We start from the raw sequence: 18,179 nt of genomic DNA, 5'->3' as shown, positions 1-18,179 counted from the left end.
AGATATAAATTCGAGAGTCATTCGTACTGATGGAATAGTTGAAGCCATAGGAACAATTGTGCTGGCCAAGGAAAAGAATCTAGAGAGAGAATAGCATCAGCCAATCAATAACCAATTATTAAGCTCCAAAAGTGTGCGGGGCACTGTGCCAAATCCTAGGGATACAAAAAGAAGCAAAAGACAGTCCCTGCCCTCAAGGAGCTTGCATTCTAATAGGATCAAGAGAGGATAACCAAGGACAGAACTTTGAGAATACAGGAGTTAAGTTCAAGAGAAGATGAGGAGACAAAGAAAGTAGAGAAGTATTTACAAGAAGGTAAGACAAGAGAAGAGCATGGTATTTGGAAGCCAAGGAAATAGTATTCAAGGTGATGAGCAGTGTCAGGCAAATTGAGCAGGATGAGGACTGAAAAGATCACTGGATTCAACAATGAATAGGTCACTGGCAAACTTTGAGAGAGCAATTTCAAATAAAGTGCCAAGAACAGTTGACAGTTTGCAAGGAGTTAAGGAAAGAGTGCAATGAGGCGAAGGCATTAGGTGTCAGCTACTTTTCAATAAGTCTGATTATAACAGAGAAGAAAATAACAAGCAGAGGCGAAACTGAGATGCTGTGACTGTAGCACAGGATGCCAAACCTTACAGGGCATTGACAGTACTTGTAATTCTCCAGCAGGTAGTAGCAGCAGCTGTGCTTTAGCACTGAGATAGCAAAAGAATTAGTTAACAAAAAAAAAAATAAAGTTAAATGAAACCGAATATTGACCAAGAGTGGCCCCAAAGAAAAAATACGAAAATGGTACTCCCTCCCTCATTAGTGGAGATGAGGGACTATGCTTATGAAACACTACATACAATGTTGCAATTTGCTAATGTTGGTCAGTTTTGGGGCTTTTTTTCCCTCTTTTTTTCATTATAATGGATGGCTCTTGAGAAGGAGGAAGAAAATAGAGACTGTGGAATATAGGTGATATAAAAAGAGGATATCAATAATAATTTTTTAAAAGAATAATTACAGAGAAACATGGAAAGACATATAACTGATGCAAAGTGAAGAAATAATATACACTGTGACTTTAATGATGTAAGTGGAAGAATAGCAACAACAACAAATCAAAACTGAATGCTATGATAGTAAAATGAGCAAGCTTGGCCCTAGAGAAGTGCTATAAGAAAATAACTCCCCCCAGGCTTCTTTGCAGAGGTCAGGGACTAGGTTTTGAAGGGCCCTTTCCAATCCACAGATCTGGTGAGGAGCAAAGGTGAGCCTACCTACACAAGCAATTTTATTTAAAAATGTATTGCAAAATCATGGGCCCATATGAGGTATATCAATTTATCAATAAAGATTTGGAATATTAGGTGCAGAAAAGATATTTGTTTTGTTTCTTGTCCAGTCAATGCACTGTGAAGATTGTTCTTAATGTCCAGATGGAGCGAGCTAGGCATCAAGCTCCTCCAAGTGGGTACAGGTCAGTCTCAGCAGGGTAAAAGGTAGCATGATGGGAGGCTGATTGGTCTAAGGGATGCCTCAACTTGTAGATGATTCTTCCAGCTGTGATGTCAAAATACCAGATCAGTATCAGCATGTGGGCAGGCCTCTAGGAGGGAGGTGAATCAGGTACAGCTGAACAGCTTCTCCCCCATGACAGGGCCCAGGAAAAGTGATAAAAGTCAATGGACCACTGCAGAAGCAGCTGAGGCTATCCCAAGGTTGAAGCCAAAAGCCCAAGGGCTGCCAGGGTATCTAGGGCTGTGCTCTCTCAACTACTCAGTACTTCAGAGCTAAGATCAAGAGTAGGGATAACTCTTTTGGGGATTGGTGGTGATATGCTACTGGTTGAGGGGGGTCAATTTCAAATCAAGGTCTTTGGGGCTCCTAGAAGCTGCTGCTAAAGATCATCCTAATGTCCAAGAGCTTGAAGGTCAGGTGCAGGGGTCTGGCAGTTGGGTGGTTTTCTAGGTGATTATGGGAGGGGGAAGGGGGATTGGAGGAAGGTTGTTGGAGTACCCATTCCATTTTCTTGGGTTGGCTACTGTGGGGACTCGAGGTCAATGGATGGATATGACTCAGTCCTGTTGAAGGATCCAGTGTTAAGTTCTCCTCAGGAGTGGTGCTGCTCCAAGGTTGACCAAGGTCTATCTCAGAATGGTGCAAGGTGGTAAGAATGGCTATTGAGAATAGCTGCTGACATGTATAACCTATGTCAGATTGCTTACATCTCAAGGATGTGGGAAAGGAAGGAGGGAGAGAATTTGGATCTCAAAAAATTTTTAATGAATGTTAAAAATTGTTTTTATATGTAACTGGGGAAAAAATAAAATATTTTTAAAAAAATTTAAAGAGTAGCGGCTGTCTGGTTTCACATCTCCCTCAACAGATGGGAGAGGCCCCTAGCTGAGTTGAGTGTCAAAGTTGAGTATCAGCTGGTGGGTGGTCTTAGAAGGGGCCAGGCAAGTGCTGGGGTCTGTAACAGTGGGTGGGTGGTGCTCAAAGAGGCTGTATGTCTCGTATGTATGCACACCTCCTTCCATCGCATCTCACTCCCAATCTCAGTGGGAAATGGACTGGGTGCAACCAGAGATCCCCTCTTTCCAACCTCCTAGTTGCTTCCCAGGGCCCAGCAAAGACAGTGGAACCTGGAGTGAGAGAGGTCAAAGCAGCTACTTCAGCCATCTCTGAAGGACCAAGCAAAGTGCCCCAGGTAGACCAGTGTATCTAGGGTGCTTCTTTCTCAGATAACAGTCGTAGCAGCATTAGGTTCCAAGCTAAGATCAAGGGCACAGCCAATTCTGTAATCAGGATTTGGTGATCTCCTTGTTATCAGTTAGGCTGGTCTAAGAGTGCCTACAGGTCAAGTCACTGAGACTGAGAAGCTGCTTGGGTCCCTGAATTGTGGGGCTCCTTACTCAGGCCTAAAGGCAGCGCTGATTTCATGCCAGATTTTTTCAATGTGTGGGTTAATTTTGCTGAATTGTTCTTACTCTTTTTTCAATTCTGTGATTTAATGGATAACTCTTGAAGTAGGGAGAACAAAGGGTAGGATAGATTGGGAAACAAGGTGATGGAAAAAACAGAAGTGTTTTTTTTTAATTCTGCAGTTAACAAACAGCAGAAGAAAATGAGCATTTCCATTTGAACAGTAGTAGAGAAAAGGGAAAAAAGGGGTGATTTGTGTGTGAATCTATGAATTTCATTGCACACAGCTTGCTTTGCTTTCAAAGCTATCTTGCTTATCTGTTTTGTTTCAGATTTCCTTCTATGCTCTTCTTTGCATTTTCTTTTAAATGTTTCAGTGATCTTTTCTTTAATTCTTTTAACCACATTATTGCTAGCCCCTCCCCCCATAAATCCCAACTGAAGCAAAGGAAGACGGGGAGGGGGAAGGGAAGGGGGAGGGGAAGAGTTAGAAACAAAACCCTTGTAACAAACAAGCATAGCCATAGAAATACAATCCACATATTGGCTATGTCTGAAAAATTGTGTCCCCTGCTACAAGTCTATCACTTCTCTTTTGGGAAATGGGTAGCTTGCTTCATCATCTGTCTTCTTAAGTTGCGATTGGTTATTAATTAGACTTTTTAGTCTTTAACAGTTGTTTTCTTTACGATATTGTTGTGACTGTATGAAGTATTCTCTTAGCTGTGCTCACTTCACCCTTCATTATTTGATACAAATCATCCCAGGTTTTCCTAAAATCATCCCTTTTCATCATTTTTATAACACAATTTTATTACATTTTGCATTCATATACTATAGTTTGTTCATCCATTGCCCACATGATGGGTACCCCTTTTGGTTCCAGTTCTTTGCTACACCAAAAAGAAATTCTATAAATATTTTTGTACATATGGTTTTTCTCTTTATTTGATCTCTTTGAGGAGGGAGGGAGGGAGGGAGGGGGAGGAAGGAAGGAGGTAACACTACACAGCTTAGTGATGGTGAGAGGGAAGAGATAGGGAGTGTGGACTTTAAAGTGCTTTAAAAGTGCTTTAAAAGAACATTTTAAAATTAGATTAAATCATCTGTATCTTCCTACATATGACAGTAACCTGGAGTTTATCCCCCTCCCCCACTCCCACCATGGAACCTATGACCCAAGGTCTGAGGTCTTCCCTCACCTACACCAAACTGAATTTGTCTTTAAAAGTTGATTTGATGGCAACTTCCTTGCCACTTGCCCCAGCTGATAGAAAAAACATCATAGCTCTGAAACCAAGGGGCTACAATATTACATCACCATTTTCAGAAAGGAATAGAAAATGAGAGACTTTCATCACTAATATCTCAAGGATTTCACTATTAAAACAACTCAAGCTTATTTTGTATCTGACTTTGATTGTGCAGATACAACCCCAAAATCTAAACCTCTCTGGAATCTGCCCCCTATACAGCATGTTTAAAAAAAAAACTCATCAACTGTACTGTGATCAAAAAAACCCTAATATTTTATCAACTAAATTGGCATTCAGCTATTCTAGGAGCTGCATCTAAAGATCTGAAGAGAGGTGGTCTGTGCTCTCAAGGCACTTCGATGACGGTGTGCAATTCTCAGCTTAATCAATAAATATACATTTTGATTCTCTGTGAAAAATTATGCAATGGAACTGGACAGTCCATCATTTGTGAGGCATTCATCTGAGGCAGGGGGCCAAAGGTCACTAACAACAGCTTGACATGAATTAATCCACCTTTAAAAACTCAATCCTGGGATTAAGATCTTATCATTGCTGGATATGATTCTAAGATCTTTATTAGAGTCATTAGCATGAGTTTACAAGGGAAGAAATTCACAGTTCAAATACCACTACCCAGAATTGCTCTTAGGCCATTAGAGAACTCAGAAGTGTGGCCAGGAGAGAACAAAGAGGAGGACCACTGCAGAGCATTAAAATGATAACTAGTTCCTGGAAATTCACTCATCACATTTTGAAATGGGGCTGACCAAAATCCATTTCACATATAGGACTTTGCAGTAGGCTGCTTTTCCCTAAAAGGCAATGCAGGTATGGAGTTATTTGGAAGAACTGGGGCTGCTTTGTAATGTTTGTTTCTTCCTTTCCAGGGTCCTGTTTTCCTGGCCATTCCCCATATGTCATGAAGTGAATGTCCACGGTGAGTGAAGTATAAGACAGGGGCACACACTTGCCTAAGCAGTTCACTTAGGTCCCATTCACTGTCCAACAAGGAAAGAGATTCCTTATAAATGTTAATGTTCTCTATATGTATCTATTTTCATACAACACTGAATCACAGTCATAAGTCCCCAGGTAGAAGACATCTGACAAAGCGTCCAGTCCGAACATCTCATTTTATATACGAGGACACTGAACCCAAGGATGGTTGAAGAATTTGTCCACAGTTGGACAGGAAGTCTAAGCTAGATGGCACAGTGCTAAGCTCGGAGTCAGGAAGGCCTGAGTTCAAATCTGGACTCAGACACTTACTAGCTGGGTGACTCTGGGAAAGTCATTTCATCCTTTTTGCCTCAGTTTCCTCATCTGTAAAATGAACTAGAGAAGGAAATGGCAAACCACTCTAGTATCCTTGCCAAGAAAACCCCAAAGGGAGTCATGAAGAGTCAGACACGACTGAAACAACTGAGCAGTAACAGATAGGAAGAAGAGCGTGGATTTGAGCTGATATCCTATTCATTGGTCAACAAGCACTTACTAAATGATTAATATGTTCCAAGCACAATATTAAACACTGAAAAGATTAACAAGAAAACCCCAAACAAACCAACAAACAAAAAACTCCCCAGTTCCTTCCCTTGAGGAGCTCACGTTCTAATAGGGGAGACAACATAAAAATGACTCTGCACACATAACATATACTCATTCCAGATTTCCCACCATTCTTTGCTCCACTTTATAGGGTTCTCCTCAGTGAAGGCCACAATCACTCCAAAGATGTCCATCAATCCACGCTGGAAAATCTAAGTAGATAGACATTGTCATATGCATATGTGGGTAACCAGAAAAGTCAGATGACTGGAAAATATACCATACAAGGATCATTGGAAGGAGTCAGATGTTTTGAACTTGGAAAAGGAATTGCTTGTTAGGAAGAACATAATCTCTATCTGCAAGGATCTGAGGGATTAGGTGGCAGCTTGCAGTCCTAGAGCTAGAAATGGAACAGGCTTTGATTCAGTTCCAACTGCTTCATTTTACAGAAGAGAAAAGTGAGTGATTATAGATCTCTTCCAGAAGACTCTCCAGTCATCTGGGGTTTGCTATAACAACCAAAAGGTCACCCACAAACAAGAGCGAGTTACTATTCAAGGGGAATCTTCAGCTTGGACATTGCACTGGATCTTCTCCATCACAGTGTTTGCCCTTCCTGTCTTCTATGTCAACTGGCCTTTCTGATCAGTAACTCATAAAATAAGGTCATTCCTGTTGCTATATCTTTATAAAGGAATTTTTTTTATGTCAAGGAATCTTAAAGGATTTTAATGTGCAGATGAGAAATATCTTGCTGTAAAAGAGCTTTTCGTAAAAGGTATTTTGTTGTACCAAATCAAATGCTTTTGTAAAGAACAAAAAATAAGCGTAGTGGGATCTCGTAGTCTCTCATTTTTCAGTTAACTGTGAAACAGCGAAGATATGGTCCGTTGCTGAAATGTGTGCAAATTCCTCGTGAAAGATTCCTTGTGCCCCATTAATGCCATCATCAAGGACACTTCTATTTTGTGTATAGATTACTACCATAAAACCTGTTATTATCATGATAAATTTAAGCTATACCTTTTAAAAATTAAACTTGGTATTAGAATTTCATGGTTTCATTAAGTAATTTTTTTTGTTTTCCTTTCTGCAATGTACTTACATCCAATTTATGCACAAGTCAAGACATCACCCTATGATATCATTCATGCTCTTTGAAAATATTCTGGAAGAGAGATTCCCTTCCTTCTCAAATCAGCTGATGTAGTCACAGAATGTATATCATCACACAGGATGTTTAACATAAAATTTAAAGATTAACTTTGCCATTACATTAACAATAATAATGTATTAACCCTATGATCCTTTCATCTCAGATTCAGTTAAGAAGAGAACAATAGGACTGGCTGGGCAAACAAATTAGCCCTGTCTCTTGGCAGCTTCATATGGTTATTTGTCTGTTTTTCAAAGATCAATGACATCAAAATGATGAGTGATGACTTGTCTTGCCCATGAGTTGGATGTAAGGGAGGCAGAGTTGCACAAAGTCATCAGACTCACTCTCTCTCTCCTTGAGTCTTCATAATCCAGAGACAGGACAAAAGTCAAGGTAATGGCTAGGGATACAGTGGATGACTTTGGTGTCTTCGATGTCTTGGCAAGCTCTAAGCTCTCCACAGGGCCTACTTCAGTTGCCTTCATGGCCATTAGAACAAATTGTTCTCATCCACTCATTCCACCAGAGGAGGTCTTCACACTCCCCCTCACCCCCTCCCGTGTCTACCCTCCCCAACTCACTGACTGATCTGAAGACTGTTGGTTACCATTACCCTAGTTTAGCCCATCAGCAATGCTACCATTACACATGGCTACAGTTACTTGGAGCCCCAGGGGAGAGATGGGTGACAGGTGGACACCTAAGGTAGTTAAGCACCCCTAAAAAGGACTCAGCAAGCCCTCTCACCGGAGATGCTAGTCCTCCCTTAACACCAGGGGCTTCATATAGTGAAACCAAGAAGAATTTTAGTTTTTCGAGAGTGAGAGATTGTTGAAAGCTTCTAGCTGCCTATGGAGCAGCTATTCCTGTGGAGCATGGCATGAGAGAGTTTTTCTCCATAATCAGCCATATAACTTTGAAGGGGAGCTACTCTGACCAGCAAGAGACATAGTATCCAGCAAAGAATAGAGTACACTTTGCCAGATAGGTATATAGAGAGAGTGTCAAAGAGAGGAAGCAGCTGAAGGCACTAGCTCAGGTAATTGAGAATCACTGTGAAGAGGAGCAAACCTTGGGCAACCCAGCTGAGCAGCCAACCAGGAAACATGTTATACCCAAGGGGAACTGCATGAGGATTGTGATAAAGGAGATAGGACTTCCAGGCCCTTCATTACTAGGACTTATGAGTTGCCGCTGCCTCACCACCATTGTACTCTAAAGTTGAACTCACTTAATTTAAAAAACACTTTTGAATTTGTGTAGTATGCCGAAAACTCTTTCCTTGCCTTCCCTGGATCTATAAAACATTAATTTGTTTTTATAACTTACTGTTTTTAAATAGGGGGCAGCTAGGTGGTGCAGTGGATAGAGCACCAGCCCTGAAGTCAGGAGGACCTGAGTCCAAATCCGGCCTCAGACCAAGCACTTGACACTTACTAGCTGTGTGACCCTGGGCAAGTCACTTAACCCCAATTGCCAAATAAATAAATAAACAAATAAACAAACAAACAAATAAATAAATGGATGAATGGATAAATGAATAAATAAATGAATGAATGAATAAATAAATAAATGGATGGATAGATAGATAGATAGATAGATAGATAGATAAATAGATGATAAATAATCTAGGCTTAACGTTAAGATTACTAGATCTGGCATTTACTCAGTACATAGATACTGTATTTGTAGGGGAGAATGCTCCAGGTTTGTGGAGGGGATGTTTTATAACTACTGTTCTTAGCCTTTGTTAAGAGATAACCAAGTGTATTAGCTGATCATTAATGGCAAGCACACTGGTGGAGGTTAAGGAGCTATAGTAGTGCTAGGAGTGAAGATAAAGAGAGTTACTCCTAGGGAAACAGCCCAGAAGTATTAGGAGAAGTCAGGCCAAGATGGGAGAGGAGGAGGTAGAGGGGATGATAAATTTGTATATTGAAATGTTCGTGTGGGTTGATGATTATCAGATTCATAGTAAAAAAGAAAAAAGTCAAAGAACCAATTGCTTTTGAAAAAATGAATTTCTATATCAGGAATAAAGTTGAAATCTCAGTGCTGTACAATTTCTTAAGAGCATTCCATCCATCTCTATTTCCTGCTCTTCACTTTGGGGATTACTTTGCTGTCACTCTGCAATATCTCTACTGGTGAACCACCTCAGCAGTCTGCCCATCCAGCAGCACATCACAGTTTGGACAATGGTTGTTAACTTTTCTTGTGTCATGGCCTCCTTTGGCGGTCTGGTGAAACCTATGGTACCCTTCTCACAATCATATTTTTAAATGCATAAAACAAAACATCTAGTATTGCAAAGAAAACCAGGTATACTGAAATATAATCATCAAAATATTTTGTTTAAAAAAACAAGTTCACAGACCCACAGTTAAGAACCCCTGGATAAACATTCTTCCTTTATTAGATTTTTCCTATGAGGATTATTGAGCCTAATCTCTTTTGAGTAACATAACCACACTTTAGGAAAAATGAGTGTTTGTATATGTAGCAGGGTAATATAGAATACATGAGACTCATCATCCATGTAGCTTTTGCCTCCAGATCCTAGGATCCTGCTCCACCAAAATGTGCTCAAAGATACAAATCTACTTTTTATTTGCTAGTGGAAATTTTCTATCTAATCAGGTGATTAAACACATTTTACAAAGAAAATTAAACCTCAAGATTTCCTCTCTCCTGTGTAGCCTAAGGATCTGTAATTATAAGACATTTCTACTGAAATATAAAATGATAAGAAGACTGTCATTGTGTGTCCTCAAAAGGCAATCAGCTGACTCTCATGTATATTGTTCAGTCTGACATAGAGTTTTGATCCTGGAGAGTTCTTTCCCTAGGCTTTGTTGTTCAGTTGTTTCAGTCGTATCTTGCTCTTTGCAATCCTATTTAGGGTTTTCTTGGCAGAAATATAATGGAGTGGTTTACCATTTCCTTATCCAGCTCATTTTACAGATAAGAAAACTGAGGCAAGCAGGGTTAAGTGACTTACTAAGGGTCACATAGCTAATAAGTGTCTGAGATCAGATTTTAATTCAGGTCTTCAAGACTCAGTGCCCAGCACTCTACCCACAGCCCCACCTAGCTGCCCCAAATTGAAGATAAGCTTAAGACCTTTTCTAATACGACTTAGGTTTGTAATTCAGGAAACAGCATAGTATTTTCCATGGAAATTCCATTTCTGGAAACACCCTTCCCATCCTCCCACTATCCAATGTCATCTAAGTTTGTAGACCTAGTGCAGGATTGGACACACATTGGGCTCTCTGTAAATATTTCAGTAAAATCATAGTCTCTAGGGCTTGGTGCCAGGCTTATTTTGGTCAACCTTTGCCCAAAGGAGAGAAGAAAAGAAAAAACTAGAGTGAAATTTATTCTGCTTAGCCACATTTTCTTGCTATTTAATAAAGACCTTTGATAGGAATAGGACAGCTTCTGCAAACCAAAAGAAAAAAAAAAACACGTTTGAATTGACTTCTGAAACTGAAATGAAATGTATGTTTTTTGTACTTTACCTACTAGTCAGTTACACAACAGTGACTTTGAGTTTTCACCTCTACCTATAGAGAATGACACTGACAGAGAGGGACAGAGAGATAAAGAAGTAACAGGTCAAAAGCTGTATTAAAGGGACAAATCCAATGTCTGAGCTTTGAGATGAACCTTTTAATTTACTTTTAAGGACCTTTTCAATGTATTCTCCAAATATAGACCAGTAAGCAAGCCAGCGCTATCTCTTCATCAAATCACACTGTGCTAGTTCTTAACCTTTTATGAGGAAAAAACCTATTTTAAAATGGACATCGAGAAAAAAAAATAATTAAAAAAATAAAATGGGCATCAAGAACATCTAGGAAGAAAAGGAAACCATGAAATAGTGATTTGAAGGCAGCCTGAAAGGAGAAAGTTTGGTACGGAGAGAGAACAAATTATTTTCCTTAATGACTGAGGTGACAGAGGAGGACAAGGTAAAATTGAGAGAAAAAAAAGTCTTTAATCTTACCCATCTAGAACTTTATATAAAGTTTATAGTTGATACTTTATGCCTGAAATTCCCTATCCACCATCTCTGTCTATTGATACCATATCCCTTCTTCAATACTCAGATCAAATGCTGCCTTCTCCATGAAGTCTTCCCTGATTCCTCCCAAACTGGAAATGATTTATCTAACTGATTTGGTTGCACTTTTTCAGTGTCATTTATATTTACTTTAGTTTATATTGGCTTTATTTGTGCACAAATCTCATCATCCATTCTAGACTGTAAGCAACTTGAGGGTAGAGACTAACTCATTTTTTTTCCCTCTCTCTTCAGCACTTAGCACAGCATGTCACACGTTTGTTGTTGTTGAGCCATTTTTCAGTCGTGTCTGACTCTCTGCGGTGCCATTTGGGGTTTTCCTGGCAGAGGTACTGAAGTGGATTGCCATTCCTTCTCTAGCTCATTTTACAGATGAAGAAACTGAGGCAAACTGGGCTAAGTGGGTTGCCCAAGATCTCACAGCTAGTAAGAGTCTGAAGTTCCATTTATTGCTGAATGGATGAACAGATAGACAAATGAACAAGAGAGGGAATGGAAACTTTTTTATAAGATTTTGCAAGTTGAGCTGTTAAGAGCAGTTTCTTAGGCCCAGGCAATAGAACTTCTCCTGACAACTTTGCTCCCCAGGTGTGGTGGTAATTGCAACTCTCAGCTGCAGGAGGCTGTTCTGATGCGAATAAGGAAGGAAAGGTGACTGCTTGAATCTAGTTACGATACTTGGATAATTAAACCTTCACTAAATATAGTATGTCATAAATGTATGTTCGCCACACAGAAGCAGAGTGTGGTAATTCTAAAAATACAGTCTCCCTCATGTGACAAGCCCCTCAGTGGCAGCAAGGATTACAGTGAGACAGAGATCTTGTCCCTCCCCGCTCCTCCTCACTCCACATAGACTAATTCCCTGCTCCACACAAGGTTCACTAAATGGCAGGAGGAAATCAATAGCTGTTACCTGGCACATCATTTAGCTCTCAAGGTAGAAAGTTAAGAGGACAGATTACAAATTTGAGCTATCCACCCTGATTACTTCCTTCTAGTTAGTGATGGGTCAATTTGGCAAAGCTAAATCAATTCAGCAAATACTTCAAGTACATAATGACCCCGCTGAATGAGAGGGAGATGCAAATTATTTTATAACTTTTTTATGGTTTTTATAAATAACAGCAGATTTGCAGCCAAGAGACCTGTATTCAAATCTCAGTTTTGTTACCCTTATACATATGTCCCACTGAGCAAGTCCACTTTTCTTTGGGCCTCAGTTTCTTAATCTGTAGAATGAGGCATTCAGGAGGGAGTCACAGTCATCAGATAAGCTGTTGCTCCAACACTGCCACTCAATCAATTCAAATGCATTTAATAAGTGATTGCTATGTGCTGAGTACTGTATTAGGATGTAGGGATAAAAAAAGACAAAAATTAAACAGTCCTCTACCCTCAAGGATTTTCTATTAGGTCCTTAGCATAGTCACATTACAAACAAACAAATAAACAAAAAACATAGAAAATTTGGGAAAAGGCAATCTTTTTTTTTCAGGACAAGAGAAGAATTGGTTGTGGGTTTTTTTGGGGGGGGATTGGGATTTTTTTTTGTTTTTTTATTTTTGCTACTAAAATACCTCTGAGGAGTCTTCCAGCTCAAAATCTTTTAATTTTTTTTTTTGGTCCAGACCTATAATTCATTGTGTAGGGAATTTCCAGTATGGAAACTTATTCTACCAAATCAGATTGGCAACTCATCTCTGCTTTTATGGTCTTAGAGAGTTGGCTACAGCATAAAGAAATTGTCTAGAATCAGGATACATCAAAGGCAGGACTTGAACCCAGAGCTTCCTGACTTCAGGACTAGCATCCTCTTCACTATGCCATACTCTTTCTCATCTCACATATATTTTTATCAATAAACAATTGTTAGAAATAATGAGCCCTCAAATGAGAGGCAAGTCCTTGGAAGGAAGTACTGATTTTCTAAGAAATTGCCTTTCCAGAACAAACAATTCACATGTCTAATTTGGCTCTCCATCACATAAAAGCAATTACACCCATGACCTAAAGATTGTTACTGCAATCAATCCTCAACTTTTGTGGGGGTAACATTCCTATGAAATGGTGTGAAAGTCAATAATATGACTGTTGATACGTTGAACCTATGGGAAATAGGAGTTAGGTTCCTGCAACCACCAAAAACTGCTGAAAATACACTTTTCTGCATACAATTCTTTATAACAAAGCATTAATTCTGATAATATGCACTTTTCCTAACAAAGTAACCATGAAATAACCCATAAAATACAGTGCACAAAATAAAATAGATAACATGCGAATCATTTTTTTTCTCGTTAGTTAATTCCCTATAATTCTGTGACCTTTTGTGCTAACATCTCAATCAAAAAAAACAAACCATTAATTTCAGGCACTATTCACTTTTCATAACACATGAAATTTATGGTACTATAAATACAGTACAGCAAATAAAATTCTTAAAACTAAAACCTGAATCTCATCTTCTACTGTGTCAGATGGCAGTTTGAGGATATTGTACTCTATACTATCCTGTTATAAGTCTCTATACCTTGACCAGCCTCTGAAAACCAAGGGATTGGTTGCTGGAACTTTAGCCGCTGCTTTCAGAAAATGTGAGCCTCTGAGTCCTTGACATCACCTCCAATACTCTGACACTGTCTCTACTTCGAATAGCCGCAAAAGTGAAAAGAAAGTTGCTAATAAAATCACTCAAATGCTTGAAGGCACAAAAGTTACACATCTGCATGCTGAAGATCAATTCTTTCTTGGCATTCCATAGGTTTGTCAGTCAAGTGATTTGATAAGGCTCTGCCACTTTGGGGTCTTTGGAGAATTTTGGGGAAACCAGATGAAAACTTCCTTTGCCATTACCCGTTCATTTATTGACCCAGGAACAATGGATAGAAGTTTTATAGAGGTGGAATCTAATTTTATATAAGAGAACCTCCCAAAAGTTAGAGCTATCCTAAAGTGGAATGTTCTGCCTCCAGCAGTAATAAGTTCCCTTTTCTCCAAGTCTGGGTGACCTCTTCTCACAGAGAGATTCTTGTCAATGTGAGAATTGAATGAGCTGGCCTCTGTGCTCCCTTCACACTCAAACAGTCTTCAAAAGGAAGCTTCAGTGTGCTTATCTATTATCTATCACACCAGTTCTCTTGGTGTAAAATAACATACATCTTTCCTATTTTTAAAAACTATAAATTCCTCCATAACAGCTTTTAGAACTTAACTGGAGACAGAGTTGTATGTGTGAGTTTGTACATGTGTGTACACACACATGCAGGTACACCCCATATATGTAGACAGCAGTGATATTTTGAGATCCAATGTGTCAATTTCTTTTTTTTCTGTTCTTACCTTTTCTTCTTTTTTTCTTTTTTTTGTGTAGGATGAACCCTTTTGGCAGTCTAGGGAAGCACAGGACCTCTTCTCAGAATATTTTAGATGTATAAAAATAGGATTACAAATGAAACTATTTTTGAAATATAATCATCATTTTTAAAGATATGAACCCCTGTTCTTGACCATTTCTGTCTTTTAGTCTTCTACATGGAGATATTCTTTCTGTTTTTCATTGTTCTTGTTAAAAATTTTTTAAAAATAAGCAAATAGTCCAAAATCTCTAATGGAAATTGTTCAAAGAAGATCTTTTTCTTCTTTATTTTTTTGCTCACACAATTTCTAATTATTGACCTACAGGAGACAAAGCATTTATTGCATGAAGAAAGGGTGAAATACCGGTAGACATAGTAATGGTTTTTAACTGAATAGTGATCTCCACCTTCTTGCTTTTAGTAGGGGCCAAGGAGAGTCACAAGACAGCTGCTATCATCTTTCTATTCCTCTTGAACGAAAAACCACTGTTGCTTCAGCACCCAATAAAACATGGAGGGAAGAGAGAAGACAGCTCACTTCTAGCACCACTTCACTCCCAAAGAAAGAGCTACTCTTTTGAAAATACTCTAAATCCCTTTTTGCATTTTCCTTGAGACTCCCAAGTTTTCAGTGAGCATGTAAAAGTAGATATACCAAAAAAATACATCTGCCCAGAAGTAGCTCCATTTAATACAAAAAAAACCCTTCGATTTCTTTTTTTTTTTTGACTACTAGCTCTGTCACTTATTAGCTATGTGACCTTGAGATTCACCTCTATGGGTCTTGTTTCTTCATCTGTTTGTAGCTCCTCTCTCAACTCACCCGGCCCTCCCCCCATTGCTCCAAGCATTTGGGGTTTGACTGCCATTGAGGAGATAAAAACTAAGTGTGTAACAGGAGGTGAGATGACACAACAGCCATAACATGGTGGGCTAAAGAGCTTCTGGTAAGTGTCCTTAAAACAGCAGTCTTCTTGCTGAGCCCTACTCTATAAATGTTGAGCTACCTATGATTTGAAGCAGTAGGTGGTCCCTGCTAGTGAAAAGACACTAAAAATGAAAAAAAGGCATTGGTGTTTAGGAATTCCAGTTTGCACTGGGCCCCAAGCCCATGCCCTGTGCTGTGAGAGGGCACATCTCAGAGTTCCTGAATCTTCTCCTGAGGACTAGCTGTACAGGGTACCCAAGTCAAATATCAGTTGTAAATGATATACGTGATGTTGCCTCTGCTTCTTTGCCTACCCACACAAAGAGCAACACTGGAGGCCAAGTAAACAACACAAAGAATTTCTCAGAGCTCCTCAGAGATGCCAGTGTAATGTCTGGAAACTTCATGGGACTGTCAGAGGATATGAGGACCAATAGAGTGAGAGACACTCTATAATGTATTGTTTTGTTATTATGGGCCATTTTGTTACTCTAATGATTCTATGCCAAGAGTAAAGCACTGTAAGTTGTATCCAAGCATGCATGTTCATCACTGTTGGGATTCTATTTCACTATGCCAAGGTCATGTGACTAGGTTTTTTAGAGAGATATAATAGACTCAGAAGAGGTGGGGGTCTGAGAGGTGATTCCGATTAATGAAGTCCCACATTAATGCACTAGATGGATAGAAACAGATAGGCAGATAGGTAGTTGCTATTCAAATAAAAAGATGGCTAGCCTATGTGCGGCATAGATATTTAAACTAGGATCTGTCCCACTACATCTCTAAGGGAGATATCAATTTTTGCCTTTGGGAGGAACGAAAGGAGAACTATGCCCATACCATGAACGGGATCCATACCCTACCCACACTACCATATGTAGGCACTCTCCTAAATGCTCCTATCTCTGAGGAAGGCAGTGCACTAGAATTATATCTATCTTATTGAATAATTTTAGTCATGTCTGACTCTTCATGACCCCATTTGGGATTTCTTGGCAAAGATCCTGGAATAGTTTGCCATTTCCTTCTCCAGCTCATTTTACAGATGAGGAAAACAGGGTTAAGTGACTTGACCAGAGTGACATAGCTTCTAAGTGTCTGAGGCCAGATTTGAACTCAGGAAGATGAGTCATCTTGACTTCAGGCTTGGCACTCTATCCACTAAGTCACCTACTTATCTATCCACACTCCAAATATCTATAGTTTAAAGGTATGATAAAAGTTCAGAATAAAAGACTAATTGCTCCCAAGGGAAGGGATAATATTTATTTCATTATCACCAGCTTAGCTCCTTCCTATCAAATGCTGATTACACAAAACACCAAAAAGCCAAGCCAATCTAATAAACATTTGCTAAGCTCTTACCATATAGCAGGCCGATGTCCTGAAAATACAATAATGAAAAGACAGTCTCTGTCCTCAAGGAGTTAACCTTCTAACGGGCAAGACAACACACAAAAGGAGGCAGAAAAGTGGGTAAGGGTACAGGGTATGCCAAGGAATACAGAATGCAGGGGTATCTTGTTCTATAGAGTTGAAGCCAAGCAGAGCAGCAGATGCAAAACTGAGTGGGCCGAGTGTCCAGTTTCTGCCCTCTATAAATAGTCATTGGGAAGAATTTGGTACTCTGCCCTCCAATCAGAGGGGAAGGGAGTCTAAGGGAGGTGGGGTCCATCAAGGCCTGCATTAGCAGTATGGTGGTTGGTAGTGAGTTTTGAAGTGCTGAGCTTAACCTGGGAAGGATTTCTTGTTCTGTACTGTTGAAACCAAGTGGAGCAACAGAGTAAGCTGTATCCCCAGAACCTGGTATACTACCTAGAGCACAGTTGGCACTTGGAAATATTTGTTGATTAATTGAAAATCCTGCGCAGATGCAAAGTAGAATGATGTCATAAATAATAATCAAAATAACTAGTAAATAAAAATGGAAGAATTTATATAGATTAGATATTATAAAACACCAGAGTAAATGAGCTTTCCAATTTGAGAGCAAGATTAAAAACCTCAGCTCAACCAAGTCAGAAACAACTCACCAGGAGGTTAGGGGTTGAGGGGAGGAGTGTGAAGAGGGGAGTCTTTTCTTAGTTGTCTCCAGGGTTGCAAGCACAGGAAGCCAAAGACATGGTGAGGCCAGGATTCCCCACATGTCTGCAGCACTGAGGAAGTCTTCAGTCTGTCATTCAAAAGCCTGCGTCTGCCTCTCTTGAAGTCCTCCAACAATATTGTCCCATCTCTCTCATATTTGCTGTGAACACATTGATTATGAGCTCAGAGGTCTCTTAGCCAATCAGGAGTCATGTCTCCTTCTACAGACTCAGAGTAGCATCATAGGAGTGTTCAGCTTGGGCAGAAGAGAGGTCACATAATATCCTTTACAAAGCAAGTCAACAGAGACACTCATAAGGAGGCAGAGCTAGAAAACAGAAAGTTGTCTACTTTCTGCAAACTACAGAGATCTTGGCATGATATGTGGTACAATGGAAAGAACACTAGCTCTGGGACAGCAAACCTGGGTTCAAATCCTACCTCTGACACTTATTAACTTGGTGCCCTTGGATAAATCACTTAACTCCTCTAGGGACTGGATTAAATAGTTTCTGATGTCCCTTACAATTCTAAATGTATGAACAGCTGACTTTGCTGGCCCTTCTGCTCAGTGGAGTGATGCTTGATAACCTCCAAGGAGAAAATGACACTTGCCCGGCTCTGATCCTTCCCACCAAATAAGATTAGGTGAGCTCTTAACAGCACAACTTGGTGGTTAGATATAAAATGAGTATTTTGTTCAAGTTGATTTCTAAGGTTCCTTCTAGGCTTAAATACATTATTCTATATAAAAAAGATATGTCTAACTACTCTTACCCTAAAGAATAACATCAAATGTTCATAAGCCCAAGAAGAGTTCTTGGA

At 39.5% G+C, this 18,179-nt stretch overlaps 1 protein-coding gene across 1 annotated transcript in view; it reads right to left on the bottom strand.

The window, feature by feature from the left end:
• Nucleotides 1–17,499, bottom strand: part of LOC110222317 (3',5'-cyclic-AMP phosphodiesterase 4D-like) — a 798,164-nt gene extending 780,665 nt beyond the window's left edge. Inside the window, exon 1 of the mRNA XM_078153186.1 lies at nucleotides 17,303–17,499. The gene's annotated coding sequence lies outside the window, so the exon portion shown is untranslated. The remainder of the gene's footprint in view (nucleotides 1–17,302) is intronic.
• Between the last annotated feature and the right edge of the window lie 680 nt (nucleotides 17,500–18,179).

The sequence above is a fragment of the Phascolarctos cinereus genome, unplaced genomic scaffold, assembly GCF_003287225.1.
Source record: "Phascolarctos cinereus isolate Bilbo 61053 unplaced genomic scaffold, phaCin_HiC Scaffold_4;HRSCAF=312, whole genome shotgun sequence".
In the NCBI taxonomy this organism is placed as follows: Eukaryota; Metazoa; Chordata; class Mammalia; order Diprotodontia; family Phascolarctidae; genus Phascolarctos; species Phascolarctos cinereus.
Note: the sequence above shows the minus strand (reverse complement) of the source record. Positions and strands in the feature narration are given on the sequence as shown.